Here is a 15,120-nt window from a genome sequence, read left to right as displayed (position 1 = left end):
GAGTATTGTATACATGGCCTTTATGTGTAAAACTGGCCCTTTTGGATTTACATCCAAGAAAACTGTCTCAAAAGCTTAAAATTCACCTTGACCATTAAATAAAAATTCAAAGTCACAATATTATCTGCACTCCAGAAACTATTTCAGTAATATTTAAGGTTACTGAAAATGAGAATTTAAATAGTATAAGAATTTTGCTGCAGTGTGAAGAATATATGAAGATGACAATTTTTGCAACACAGGATTGCATTTCCATCAGAAAGTTGTATTTAATGGACTCAAGTCTGAAATACTGAAATCACAGGAGATATCCTATTTTCATATTATTTGACATCAGACCTAATCACTTTGCTTGACTTGATAAATCTTATAGAATTACTGTCAAGCTATATTTGGCTGAGAGATCTGTTTATATGAATATGATTCGTAGTTTTGCTGCTAAGCAAAAAGATAAATCCATCTCCTCTCTTTCATCTCACCTTTTTATGAAAGCTTGCAAGATGAAGCCTGTAGCTTTTTTTTTTTTTTTTTAATCTTTCTTTGGCTGTTCCATTTTCAAGTATCAAAAGAGGGCTTTTCAACAGCCTACTGAAGCTTCTTTCCACTGAGGTTACAAAGCATCATTAATTCTTTGCTGTAAAACTTACATATCCAAGATGGTCACATATTCAAATGCTCACCAGCCTTCTGCTTCCAACAAAGTGCAAAGAAATGTCATGAGCCAGATTTACTCTATTGAGTTACTTCACTGCAAAGGCCCTAATACTGAGAGCCCAAAAAGAAAGGCAGATTTCCCTTCCTTATGTCTTAATATTTTGAGTCTCCTAAATATCTGGGGGCCTGTCCTCCTCTGTTGATATACTTTTTAATTTCTAGACCAACAAACTCTTCAAAATAAGGTTAAACACATTCCATAGCAAGCAGCACCTGTGTATTTTCCTAGAGTACAGAAGCCACTCAGAGGAAAAAGAGATACTAATGAGATACACACCTCATCTGCAGCAGGGCATGGCTTCCCAAAATCCAGATGAAGGACAGAAATAAAAGTAAACCAGAAATGTTCATGGGATTAGAGGAAAAGATTTTCCCAAGCACAGGAGCAGGCACACAATAGAAGCTGCTCAACAGCAAACAGAGGAGTTGCTCTGTAGTTACAAGAGATTTACTAATGTTTACAGATCACAAAACAACATTATTGGTCATGCATGCTCCATCTTCCCTTGTCAGTCATCTGGTTCCAGCTGGGCAGACAATGCTAACTGGAAATTCCACCTTTGCTGCTCACTCAGGAGATCACTGACACAGTGACAGATTTCTTCTTGTGAAATTCTGTTACACATCACAGGTTAAAATTTATAATAATGCCTGGCAACAGGCTGCAGTTTATATTTTATATCATTTTCACAGAAGTTCCCCTGAATGGACAAAAGCTGATGTAGCAGTTCCTTCACTGTATATATCTGGTGTATTTTTTTCCTGTTTATTATTCATGAAATATTCAGCAGGAGCACAGGGCCCCCTGCAGAGAAGGAAACCAGGCCAGTTCTCATGGATCTCCCTCCTAGAAAATTTAGGCAGCAGCAATTTTTAAATAGAGGGTTGGAGCTACAGAGAAAATCTTTTATGACAACCCTAAAATCTTACAGAAATATCTTTTAGAGAAAACTAGGGGGTCGTGCACTAACCCCCAGCTCTTCCTGTGATGTTCCTACATTCATAGTTTCTAGATTCAGCTACAGGGTGTACAACACTTGGGATTTAAATGGGAAAATATTTTTTTGTGTTTCAACTACTTCAAAATGCAGCACCCAGGCTGTGGACATGAGGGTGCTAAGCTATCACTTTGGGGGTTTTGTTGGTAAGCAGATTTCTAGGCCTACTTAAGCCTCTACTTAAAATCTAGGTGTTGAGCTTCATAATTTTTTAGGACTGAGGGCTCTCATAATTTTCAAGCCACTTCCTCTGAGATTGTGGGAATTTGTAAGAACAATAGGTGGACAAGTAATGTGGACAAGTTCACATTACAAGCCTAGAAACTGCTGCTTCATCAGTTTAGAAAGTAAATCTTTCCTCAAGAATACAGATATAATTTCAAACTTGCCATATATCAGGGGAAACAAAATTATTGAAATCTTTCAGTCATCTGCCTTTTGCCAGAGCTTTCACAAAGAAAGTTTATAAGCAGAAAAAAAAGAATTAGATTTAGTTCTTCTGGATGATAACAAAGATACATTACAGACTTATGACCAATAAAAATTAACCAGAACAGAGTTGGCTCTTCTCTTGACCTCTACAAACCTGAGCAGGCTCTCAGCTGGACACAGTAGCTCCAAGAAATTTGCTTCCATTACTCTCCATCTTGTATTTCCATTAGTAGCTAAAAGAATGTATTCCTGACAAGGATCACTTGAAATACAGATTATGGTGCTCAGAAGAACCATGGTGGACAGCCTGAGGTAACATCATGAACTAGAACTGTAGAGCAACACATATATTTATCCATGGGCTGTTAACTACCTGTTAGCCTTCAGGATAGTAAAAATTATATTTGTATTTCTTCCTAAAACAAAACAGGACTCCTGCTGCTCTGTTATGGAATATCCAGTCAGGATTTTCCCACTCACCGGCTCAGGAGATTGGTCTTTGTGTGTGACACCTCCTTTGAACCTACCCTTGTCTGTGTGCCTTGGCTCATCCAGAAGATAAATTAAGAGCCACATTTACTCATGTTCATTATTTTACCAAGCGACAGGTCTATTGGCCATATTAGTGATGTCACAGATATTCTTTTTATTTCAGTCATCTGGAATGGCATTTGGAAAAGGGTATTTTCTCCTTAAAATCAATATGTTCTCTAGCTGCTATAATATTTCTTCGTACTTAAAAATGTTACTCAGAATATAAAAGTCATTGATTACAAGCAGAAAATATACTTACCAATTACCAAAGGAGAGTGGAAAAATAAAAAGTGCTCTCTAGTTCAAGTAGTTCCAGCTGGTGACACACCACTACTAATCAGCACATGTTTCAAAAGCACCAGGACCTTCTCAAGAAAATGCTTGGGTTTTCTTCTCCTTGAAGCACAAAGTGGGGTTTATTCTAGTGAAAACACAAACCCAGATTTCCAATTCTGCATTTCTCAGAGATATGCTTTCACAGCAACTGAGTCAGAATATACTGTTCTTGAATTATGGTGGTGGAAAAGCAACTTGGCTTTTTTTATGCAAGCTGTCCAGGCTTTTTGACAGAATCTGAACAGATGAAGAGAGCAGATTTAAAGGATTAGAAATTTGTCCTTTCTTTTTTGGGCTGGAGATAAATTATTAAATTGTGTACTTGATTTTGATAGGTTGTGATTACCTAAGAATGGTGTTACAAATTAGTATAGAGTAGAATATCAAAATTTGGAAACAGCACTTATTCCTTTGTTTGTCCTTTTACCTCCAAGCCTGCTGCAACCACTTCAGCATTGGTTTATTTTGTCCAGTGTAGCTGGCTGCAAGGAAGTGTCATGGACTTATGTGGTACCTCTGGTCATGTACTCCTAATGTACTTCTAATCTAATGAGCAAAAAGTTTTAAATAATAAAATCAACCAGACAACTTGTGTCTTCTCTAGAATGAATTTTTTTCATTAAAAAGAAAATTTTATTAATATCATCACTCTAAAATCCTCCTTTGTACTTGTTATAATCTTAGAAAATAAGAGGTTTTTCTCTGGGAAATCAGAGTCTTTCTGCACAGCCTGTTTGTGTTTCAATACCTCTTACCCCCAATGTGTAACTGGCACCTTTAATCTCCTGTAGAAGTAACCTTATCATCCCACTGGCATTCCTGGGAATAAAAGGAACATCACAGTATGAGTTTGTTAATCACTTCCAAGGCAAACAAAAGCCCATTTTGCTGTCTTTGTATTCTGTTGAAGTTTGTCAATGTCAAGTCAAGCCTCTAAGGCAACACGTCTTCAATTAGAGATGTAAAATCCAGTTTTGCATGCAATCTAAATCCTGCAAACTGGCAATCCTCTCGTGGAAATCACAATTATTTCCATTCTTATGCATCAGTATTTCTGATCTACCATCATTTTTCTCTTACATGAAGTGATACTTAATTTCCAAGACTGAGCATTTTTGACAGGAGTTTCTGATTTGCTGTTTAGTTACCACATTACAGTCAGGCTTACACTGATAGATCTTTAAGACAGAGGAACAAATTATATTCTTCTGTGCCCCACTCTTTACACACCTCAGAGATTCCCACTCCACCCTCCCCAAGAGAAGTTAATCTTTTCCCACCCTCTCCACTAAAATAACATAGAACATGTTTATGAGCAATTTAATTTTAAAGAATTTCTTATGCTGAACACCAAGACAAATGTGTGGCCATGTAACCATGGCTGGAGATATATCTCTAAAACCATCAGAATTCCACAGGAGAAACTGAATTTTGATTTAAATGGGTATGGTTGTGTGCATGTGAGGCCATGTCTTTGGTTAGTTAAATCAATATATTCCCTTTGCTTTCAGGCAAATTGTGATTTAGATCCCAAACCAGCCCAGCACTGCAATCCCACTGAAGTCAGAGGGTCTGTAAGTGAAGTTCAACATTATCTTCCTAATATACTGCTAATAACAATGAATTCCTACATCACACATTTGCTGTGATCAAGATTATGAAACTTTTCTTTTAGTTTTCTGAAACGGAGCTCGGACACACACCCAGCTTTAAATGACAGAGGAAATGTCACAAGTCAGAAAAACCTGACACCTGGTTCATGTTCTTTGAAGCAAAAATGTTCTGTGTTGCAAAAATGCTGGAATTCTCTTGTGTTCTGATGAGTACTCAATCAAAATTAGTGCTCTATTCATTAAAGTTTCTCTTGGTTTTTGTCCCCCTTTTTTTGGTGGCAGAAAATCAGAATTTCTTTTCCATTTTAAAAATTATATCCAAAATATTCCAAAAAGAAAGAATTTTGAAATTTAGTGTATCTTTGCTTTGTATTATTAGAAAGTTCAATTTCCATTTCTCACTGTTTACCCTACTGAATTTATTTGAATTTGATTGATTTTATTCACCCACTTTTAAAAGCCCTCTTTTTAGTAATCCTTTTCATTTCACTCTCTTCTTTTCCTGCAGAATTCTGTCATTCCTGAATCTCTAGATGTGGAAGAGTGTCAGATTTGCTAGAAGACCTTGAGGATGTTCTGTGATTTACTTCAGAAAAAACAGAGCTCTTGGGAGATAATTCTGAAAGGAAAACTTTTGGAACCTGATACACCTCCTTGTGCAGGGGGTAGAAAAATAAAGCAGCAGAGATGAGCTGGGGAGATATGGTAGGACAGGTATTTTAGTAATATTTGACTTTTTCTTTTTCTAATAACTCCATATAAATTTGGAATAAAATAGAAATTTTAGTAATGCATCTGTTAAGGTCTCTTTTCCTTGCAGTGCCAACTCCTAAGTGGTCTCCTTGTCTTCAGCTTGACCCATCAGCTTTTCCATCCTCGTTTTTTTCCTTCCTGCCCTGCTGGGGAAGTGAAGTGGGAGAGAGGCTGGGTGGGTGTTTGCCCTTCACCCAGGTTATCTCACCCCACTGCACTGCACTGGATCACACTTATAGGACACTTAGGAACTCACAACTGCCTTGAAAAACTTTCAAAAATCCTGACAAAGAGCTCTGAGTCTGCAGTTGTTTGTGTCCAGGAAAAGACACAGGGCTGTGCCCCACTGATTTCAATGTACCTGCCTGCAAGGAGGGACATTTAAATCAAAAAGCACCTGCTTCTATGCACAGAAAGAGCCAGGAGGCTCCACCTGCCTCAAAACACCTGGGATCAGGGATGAAATAACAGTGGGATCAGGACCACAGAATCTGCAAAATAACTTGAAGCCAACAGATCTGTCAAAGGCATAGGAACCAAAACAAAACAAAAAAACCCTCTTCACAATTAGCCCACAACCACTTAGCTCTGTGGTCATCAAAACACTTGAGAGAAAACTTGTTGCCAATATAGTCAAGGGCTCTCTTAATTTCATGCACTGTGACTTCAACCATTTATTCATGTCTCATTTTATTTCTCTAAAATTGGCCTCATTTAAAAGAAGGGAAACCACATTTCATGCTCTTCAGTTTCATTAAAGAGATACAAATCCCTTACCAAAAGGAGACTCTTCTAAATTAAATCATTGTAGCAGAAGAAAATATTGATATTTTGAATCTGAAAGGACTCTGACACAATCTATAGTTTCTTGCATATCATTCTTTATGGTATTATGAAAAAAAAGGAAGAAAAAAACTCTTTCCTTCTAAAAATTGCTTTCAAACACATGATGGAATATGTAACACTCAGCTGAGAGTAACAAAAATGAACTATCTCACAGATATTTCTAAAGTTTGTCAAGAAAGAAGGCCACTGATCTCTTCCTCAACAGTGTGGGAATACAATATTTCACCCTCTGAAACTAACTTTTATCTGCTTGACAAGGAAGTTATGGTTAACTCAACTCCTTTGATTGATACTCATTCCATAGGAAATGTGATATAAACCCTGCATGAATTACAAAAGGTAAATCCAGCATCACTCAATATGTGGCTCAAAGTGAACTCAGTTTCAGGAGTAATTAATGTTTTGCTCCAAATTCCAATAGTATTTTGTGTTCTCTTGGCTACAGGACACATGGATACGTCAAGAAGTTTTTTCCACATGGGTTAAAAACCATTTCTTGGGCTGACTTGAATGAAAAATGAAGCTCATTGTTTTATTCAAATCTTACTTCATAGCAGGTGAGGATCTTCAGTTCCCCTTTACATTCACATTCATTACAGAAAAGAACAGTCTGCTGCTGGTTGCATCATGAGAATGACAAAATATTTCCATGAAAATCCCTACTGAAATTTTTCTTCTCTTTTTCAGGTTTGTCTGCAAAACAACAACAACAATTCTTGGGGGGAGAAGAAGTCTCTCCTTTCTGTCTTTTAGATGTGTCCAAGGAAAAGAAACTTTTCCAAACTTACCAAAAGCCTTTTCCATAAACACACTTCCCATAAACACCTTCAGTCCTTGATGTTCTCCACCTCCATCCTCAAAGCTGAACTGCTTCAGTCTCCTGTAGGTGAAGCTTCCTGAAAACCACCCTTCAGGGTCCTTCTACATGGCAAAAAAAAAAAGGAATATAAGTCCTTTGTGCTTTCTTGATTCCCACCGACCTTACCACAGTAGCCCAATGTCCACCAAAACACATAGACAATAATTTCCAATAATCCATTGGTGTCCTTTTCCAACAATCCTGTTTATAAGAGGCAAGACACACCAGGGAATATATTCCAAGGAACAAAAATGCTGTTTCTTTCATAGCCTGAATAAAAATGGAAGAAATATTTTCCAACTGGAAGAGCAAATTTATTAGTGAGCCTTGTCAAGCTCAAAAGCCCCCCTCTAACAAATTAAGGGAAATGAAATATTAATTTTGTTATTTCAAACTCATTTTCCTTACAGTCCACTGTAAATACTGAAATATAAGAAATATTCTGTGAGCACACATTCATAGCTCAGGTCTATTTTCCTGTTTCCAGGGATCAAAGAGACAAGGAGTGCAAATCCATTACTTACTGACTTTTTGCAGATTTTTTTTTTTTTAATCATAAATCTCTTTTCTACATGACTGTTTGGATTCCAGAATAAAATGCATCTTTTCAGAAAGATTCTGAACTGAGTGGGTCATGAGAAGGACCATGAAGGAAATGGTCATGGTCATAAACCATCCTGGGTTCTATGCATCTGTTAAGGTAGAGTGCCTGAAGAGAATCAGGGCATCAGCTCGTAAGGAAAGATTTCATGTTTTAATCCTTGCTATACACCAGTACCAATAATCCAAAAGCTTGTAGTTTATCTATTTCTCTATGTAAAACAGTGGATTTCCCCCTCAGTATGCTGGGCAGGAGAGTGAGTTCCCTAAAACATTACACACTGGGAAACTGTGGTCTAACATACCTTGCCAATTTTGCCTGAAGCTCTTTCTGTCTACAACAGAGAAAAGGAACTATCATTTATTTCAATGGATGCTGGCTCTGATGGAAAGACACTATACACAAAGCTTTAGGGACTGGTTTTGATCACCCAGGGTTTGGGGGATTTTTGGTTCTTATTATTGCTCATCTCTGCATTCCCTGATTTTGCTGAAGGAAAGAGCAGCTGTTCTCACAAGCTTACCAACACAAAAGTTGCATCCAAATTTCCTTTTTCCTTAAGAGAGCAGGATAGATGCTGTCTCATTCAATGGAGAACAGAACTAAGCTCATAAAAGGGAGGAAGGGGAATCAGCCTCACAATTCTAACTGTGGGAAAGAACATCTCCCTGTATGTATATCTGGAATTTCTTGCTCCCCAGTTGAACAGATACTGCAGTAACATGGTTCATACATGGAAGGCTGCTCCCCAAAATTGTTCTAGGCTCATCACAGTGACAATCCTGAGGCCACCTCAGCAAAGCTGGCTTTTTTCCAGGACAATAAGACAAATTTGAGTTCTCCACCATGTGTGTCCCTTGCCCTGTGTTCTGTTGCATTTGCAGATCAGTTGCAGACACAGCACAACTGACCTGAATGTGCTCAGTGAACCTGCCCTGGTTTCCTGGGCGCTCAGCAGTCCAAAAATATCATGTTGTCTGCCCCAAATAAACCTTCTGCAAGATAAGTAGATATGACAAGAGAAACATGAACCCAGAGAAAGATGTGCCACAGAAGCATTTAGATTACATGTGCTGTAAAACCTGCCCAGAAATTTGGTCGGGTGTCTGCAATGTGCAGAAACATTGCCAAAATAGCCCTGCAGTTCCACAGATACAGCTCCTACCTGCCAAATTGCCAGCAGCAGGGAAAACACTTCACCCAGGCAGCAGGATGCATGTTTGCCAGGAAACTGTCTGTCTTTGAACTGGACTGTGCAAGGCAAACCAATGTGCAGAGTTCTGTGCTCTCTAGCTAGCTCAGGCATCAACAAAAGAGCAGCCACTGCCATGACAAACCTTTCCATGTGTGCATCAAGTGGGATAGAGTTTGTAGCTGTAGGAAGAAGAGAGATCCCCATTTGATCCTCCCTTGGCAAAGTCAAGGAAGCAAATTGAGCAAATCTCTGCTGGAGAGCAGAGCTGCTGAGCTTTGAAAACAAAAGGATCCAGCTTGGTGGCTGCAGGTGGGGAGGGCAGGCAGTGCACTACACACACCTCTCGCTGCTGGGGAGAGGTTTGCCTCTCTGACACACCAGAAAACAAGAGAGCATGACTTCTAGGTGCAGCACTTTGTACTGCTTCTCCTGCTGTCTCAGACACTGAGATGAGCGCTGCTGACAGCTGGCAGGTAATCACTACCTGCATGCAAGTCAAGTGCAACACACAGTGTATCTTCCCACACAAGTTAAAGGCCCATTCAGAATCCCAAATAATCATTTACCTCAAAAGAATTTGCTCATTATGTGCTTTGCCTGGCCCTCATGGTCTTGCAAAGCCCTCTGAATAGTCAGGACTGAAATAATCTCCTGCTGCCAGCAACACTGGCCTTTCCTTCTTTTCATGTAACTGCAAACAGCAACTCCTTATTCACAGAGGAAGAGGTTATTAAACTCGGCAGAGTTATTCTAAAAAAGACAGAAATGAACTTTGACTGCAGTCTTAAGTGTGAGTCTTGCCTGGAAAGCTGTTTGCCACACAAAAGACAAGCAGGGAGCACAGATTCAAGGCTGGCCATTTTCATGTGTAGTCACCATTAAGCTGAGGAGAGTAATCTGCTTCCTCACTTTGTTATGAATGGTGCTTTAAATTTGCTACTTTTTTGGAGGGATCCTTTAAGCTGCATGTTCTCTTGACACTAACCTCCCTGTTTTAAGCAAGGCATAGATCTCAAAATGATTTAGATGTTTGTGGTTGACACTACTCTGTTGCATCACTTCTGCCAGAGTGACTCGGATGAGCAACACGAAGATAGATAAATCTAAGCAGCTGGAGTCCTGCCTGATTAAATCTTTAAATCCATAGTGGTTCACCTGCAAAACAGCATCACAGTCATGACATGAAAACTGAGCTGGTGCTTAGCCAATGAAAGTGCACCACAGACCTCCAAAGGCCAAGTTTTAACTCACCTGCTTGTTTTAAACAGGATGATGAATGACAGTGAAAAAGGCACTCAGTCTCCCTTCCTTTAATGCCCTTCTTTGTTTAATAGCTGGACTGGCCAGCTACAATATTTCTTTTACACACAGAGCTTACTAACTCCACTCCAAACCTGAAGTATTAAAGCTGTTCTCTCTGCTAACCTTTGCCTGGTGCACAAATTGCCACAACAACCTCGCAGCTACTGTGACAGAGGTACAATGCCTTGAAAAAAACATGGTCTGGAGCTGGTCAGAATGATTATTAGCACCAGCCACACTTGATAATAATAAAAGAGATAATCTGTATTTAACTATCTTGTTGGTAACCATCAAGAAATCAAATGAGCTAATTACTATTTCCTTTCTTTCCCCACTGATCTGCAATCCCTGGATGAATGCTGTGTAAACCAGAAGAATTTTTGTGGCCATCCTTTAGTAATTGACCTTTAGCTCTCCCCATTTCATTTGCCCTAAGTGTTAATTGACTTTGAAAAAGCAGTATATTATCCTTTTAGAAAAGAAAGTCTGATTTGTGCCCGCCAACATCTCACAGCATCAAAGCCCTGTTAAATCATAGAGCAATACAGCTGAAAATGAGTCTCCAGAAGAAATGGAAAGAGGGTGGGGGAAGGAAGCACAGTCGTTATTGACAGAGCTCCACTGCCATCTAGAGACAATCTGCACCAGCCAATTTTCTGAAAGAGAGGTTGTTAGTCAAAATATTTCCACTCTGATGTTGGGGGAGCTAGGAACTCCACTCAGGTTCACTGAATCTATTGATTTTTTTAACCAATTTTTAGTAATCTGCACAAAAAGCAGATCATATCCTGGAATATAATCTACCATGAATTCTGTGGAAATCATGGGAGCAAGCTTTAAAGGCTCACTTGTAAGCTCCCCTGAAATGATGTAAAGCATCTGCACAGTTTTGTTTCAAAGCAGCTTCTTTGAGGAGGTATCTTTGTAGAAAGGTGCTTCATTCCTAAACAATTCACATTTTAAAGGACATGTTATGTCCTTGGCAGCTGCCTTTATGATGTTACCTGTCAGTAAGAGAGAAAGAAACAATGTGCTATACAGGGTAAGATTTTTTTTTTTTTACTCCTTCAAGTATATAAAATTTTATTTTCTTTGCGTTTTGTATGAGATCAAGAGAACACATTACTAACGAGAGTCTGCTTTAATCTGAGTGATTTAATTTACTGTGTCTCTGACCAAAGAGCCACAGAACTCCATTCAGTGTATGAGCCAGGTCAGCTGCTATAAAAACAGGAGAAGTGTCCCTCACTGGGAGCAGCTGAGCCAATTACAATCTCAAAGCAGCTGACACGACCTGGCTAAGTGCATCTGGAACAAAAGGAATTATTTTAAGGTACAGCCAGCAACTAATTCAACTGTGTCACTAATGAACCTCAAAATGGAGGGTTCATTACTGCTGTGTCACAAAAACACCCAAGAGTGACTTGTGCTGCTCTTGGTCTCCATCACTTATGGATTTACCTTCTGATTAAAGAGCAGCGTGGGGCTTTTAACAGCGATCATCTGTCGACTGACTCTGAAAATTTCAAAACCAAGACCTGCTTGAGGACTGCTGGTCTGCCACTGTTAAAAAGGCAGCCAGGATATTTCTCACAGTACAGCATAGTTTGTGTTTGCTCCCTTTGTGAAATCCTGTTGGGCTGAAATATCTTAAGATGCACACAGCAGTAAATTAGTTTGTGGTTATTTCCTTTGTTAGCTGGTTAGGTGCTCTGTGCTTGCCCACTTTGGCAGCAGTAGTGACTTAATAGTGCACAGAAAATTATAATGGTAGCAAAACTTTGGTTAAATATATGTTAAATGTGATGCATTATGCAATTATGAGAGTATCTGAATTATTTTTATTTCCTGACCAAATACATCCCCTCAAAACAGGTTTATCAGGGAAATTAGACTTATTTTCACTGAAATACACTGAATACAGTTAGGTTTGCTAAGCCAAGAAGGGCTTTCAGTGAGGTGACTGTCAGTCTTCTTGTTCCTATCAGTGCTGACACTGATTATTCCTGGATGGAAGAGCACAGTAGTTGTGAGTGATGGGTTTATGAAGAGAGGGAGTCCAACACTTCAATCAAATATTAGGAAACAGGGAACAGAATACTGAATCAGATGCCTGACTGGATGGATCTCCCAGTCCAAATGTGATGCAAAACCCAGGAGGCGTTTCTGCCAGTGAGCACAGCCAAGAGGCTGTCCTGAGGAAAAACCCAAATGCACCTTTAAAAACCAAATTTTCTTTCTCCTTTTTTTTTTTTTTTTTTTTTTTTTTGCTGACAAATACAAATAAGCTGTGCAGTTCAGGGGGAGAACAACAGCCATAAGAAGAGTAACTGTGAAACTGCAAACACTTACACAATACCAGACTGAGCTTTTTGCTGTTATCCTGTTTCTTATCTTGTCCAGAGACCCTGAAGACAGTCCTGAAATAATGACAAAGAATAACAGCTCACCCTGTAGTAATAATGCCTTAAAACTGAGTCAGATAAATGTCAAAAATAAGAGAGTTTTAGACAGAGAACTGCTCCTGGTGAAGCATAAGTACAGGCTTTCTTTGCTTTCTTCTTTTATTGGAGGCAAATAAATTCAGCCCATAATGCTTGCAACAGGAAAACCAGCACCTCATCTGGTATATTTTACACTAGAAGTTCTTTTAGGCATTATTTCCAATAGACAGGCTTGTTGCTATCAGACAAAAAGTACATCAGCTTGTTATAGATGGGAAGAGAACATCCATATTGTGAAAATTAAAAGATAGCATCTCTTCTGTGTCTAGAATTTATTGCGGAGTTCAAAGGGCATTGTTGAAATTCTGTTTGATTTGTACTTGCAACTGGATATAATAGGATAGGCTTCATGAAGATATGGATCTCTCAGCCCTTTCTGAAGGCTGTCTTAAAATATTATATTTCAAGGGACATAAATAAAACTCCTTTACAGTGTGACTGTAATCAGCTTATGTCACATCTTGATGCTTCCTTCCCCTGGCTTCCAGACTTTCTCTTCTTTTTTACTGAAACTCTTTATTTCTAAGGGTAGACTCTGCCCCAGTATATTTTTTTTCCCTTTCTTTTTGTAAAATGCCTGGAACAATAAGACCAAGCACCCTCCTTAAAGGTAACTGTCATGTCAGCATCCAGCCCTTGCTCAAAATGAAATTCCTAGAACATATTCATTCATGCCAGATATTTTCATTCATTTTGGCAAAAAGAAAGCCATACATAAATCTTTCTCCTTCTTTCACAAGCTCTTTTCTCATAGATTCATTGACTGAGAACTCTTATTTGAGCTGGAACCTGAATTAAGTAGGCTGCATATTAAATGCCAGGTAAAACACGATTACATTGCTGCAACGTAACATTTTATGATTTCTAAGATGTTTATTTCTGTACTGATTTTAAATATCTTGGAAAATAGGCTGGGTCTGCTCTGTAGAAAGCAAAAGCAGCAGTTTGATGCTGTTTGTCTGATTTCTTCAGTGATCAATGCAAGGACTAACCACAAGTCTATCACTTACTTGAAATTAAAAGTTGCCGTGGTCGCACAAATGTCAGGAACCTGCCATGTTGGTGTAGAGTACCTTGAGCTGGATCTTGACAGAATATCATCATGGAGGCATGTAACCATGACAATTGATATTAAAAACAAACCATCTTTCTCAGGAATAGCCAATATCATCATGCCTTATCATATATATATACATCTGTATGTATGTATATATAGGCTATACAGAAGAGCCTTGTAATATGGAGACAGGAATTAACAAACAGAGAACAGGTAAACTCTAGGAATAACCCCTCTAAATTTCTCTGCTTTTTAAAAGTCTGCCATAACCTTTTATTCAGCTTTTTGGAGACCTGGCTCTAAGCAGCATCCAGCTTCTCATGATTGCTGCAAATTACTGCCTGGTATTCACTTTAACGTGTGAGACATAAGAGATGAGGTGCTTGGGAGCATAAAAACCAGCAAGCACAAGAGAGCCAGAATGTACTTATTGACTAGAGGCAGGCCCAAGTGGAAGGAGCTGACTTGTGGAGCACTGGAATATTAGTATTGATTTTGTTTGCTTTATCAACATGAGAGGGGGAAATGCAGGGAAGCGATGAAATGTGCTGATCGCACGGAACGGGCGAGTCAACAAATGCACAATAGGGAAGCAATGAAATTCTCATGGATTTGGCTAAGCTAAAATCATGGGCAGATAAGTGGCTTACAAAATTCAATTTGAAAAAGGGTAAGATACTGAATCTGTGGATAAAATAACAGGAAAAGGGAACTCTGTTTTCAATGGACAGAGAGGTGAGTGCTGAAAAGCTGTGCCTTTTAGCATTTCAATGGAGAGAACTGTGTGCAGTAAACTCAGGTTTCTCTAAAAAAAAGCTGCCTTCCTTCCAGCACTTCTTTTTCAGCAGTTGCTGCTGTATGGTAAGACAGTAGCCAGGAGAGAAAACTAAAAAGAATATGTGAATTTCTTCAACTTTTATCCAATTGGGTCTTTTTCACATTAAAAAAAAGAGGGAAGGAAAAAATATTTAAGAACATAAAAATTAAAGGAGATTATGCTAATACCACACTAGATTAGGTACTATAAAAGTGACATTCATAATACATGTATCACTGTGATGACAAAAATAAGAGTTGGGAAAATAGGATGCCAAGAAGACAACAAGGAGATGTATATTGGTTAATACTAAATACTTACTTAGGCAGTCTGAGGAACAGGGTGTACATTTGGAACACAGTGAAGAAGATTAACCACATCACTCTTACTGGCTTTACAAGAAGAACAAATCCCGAGATATTGTTGTGAATCCTGTAAACATACTGTTAAGAGGGAAAGGGAAAAATAAAATCCGAGCCCTGACATCTGAGACAGGATTTACTAAGGAATGCAAAATCCCAGAGCTGTCAGGATTATATCAGCAACTTTTGTACTACTG

At 38.7% G+C, this 15,120-nt stretch overlaps 1 long non-coding RNA gene across 3 annotated transcripts in view; it reads right to left on the bottom strand.

The window, feature by feature from the left end:
- Positions 1 to 3,684: 3,684 nt before the first annotated feature.
- LOC108962961 (uncharacterized) overlaps positions 3,685 to 15,120 on the bottom strand; it is a 41,837-nt gene continuing 30,401 nt past the window's right edge. The window contains exons 7-9 of one of the 3 annotated variants that reach the window (XR_007777455.1): positions 7,015 to 7,147; positions 6,774 to 6,941; positions 3,685 to 3,833 (exon numbers count right to left, since the gene is read on the bottom strand). This is a non-coding gene — a long non-coding RNA (uncharacterized LOC108962961). Of the gene's footprint in view, positions 3,834 to 6,773; positions 7,148 to 15,120 lie in introns of all 3 variants that reach the window. The other 2 variants (XR_007777454.1, XR_007777456.1) reach the window with 2 other exon arrangements.

This window comes from Serinus canaria, chromosome 4 (assembly GCF_022539315.1).
Source record: "Serinus canaria isolate serCan28SL12 chromosome 4, serCan2020, whole genome shotgun sequence".
Classification (NCBI taxonomy): domain Eukaryota; kingdom Metazoa; phylum Chordata; class Aves; order Passeriformes; family Fringillidae; genus Serinus; species Serinus canaria.
This window is presented reverse-complemented; position numbering and strand designations above follow the sequence as displayed.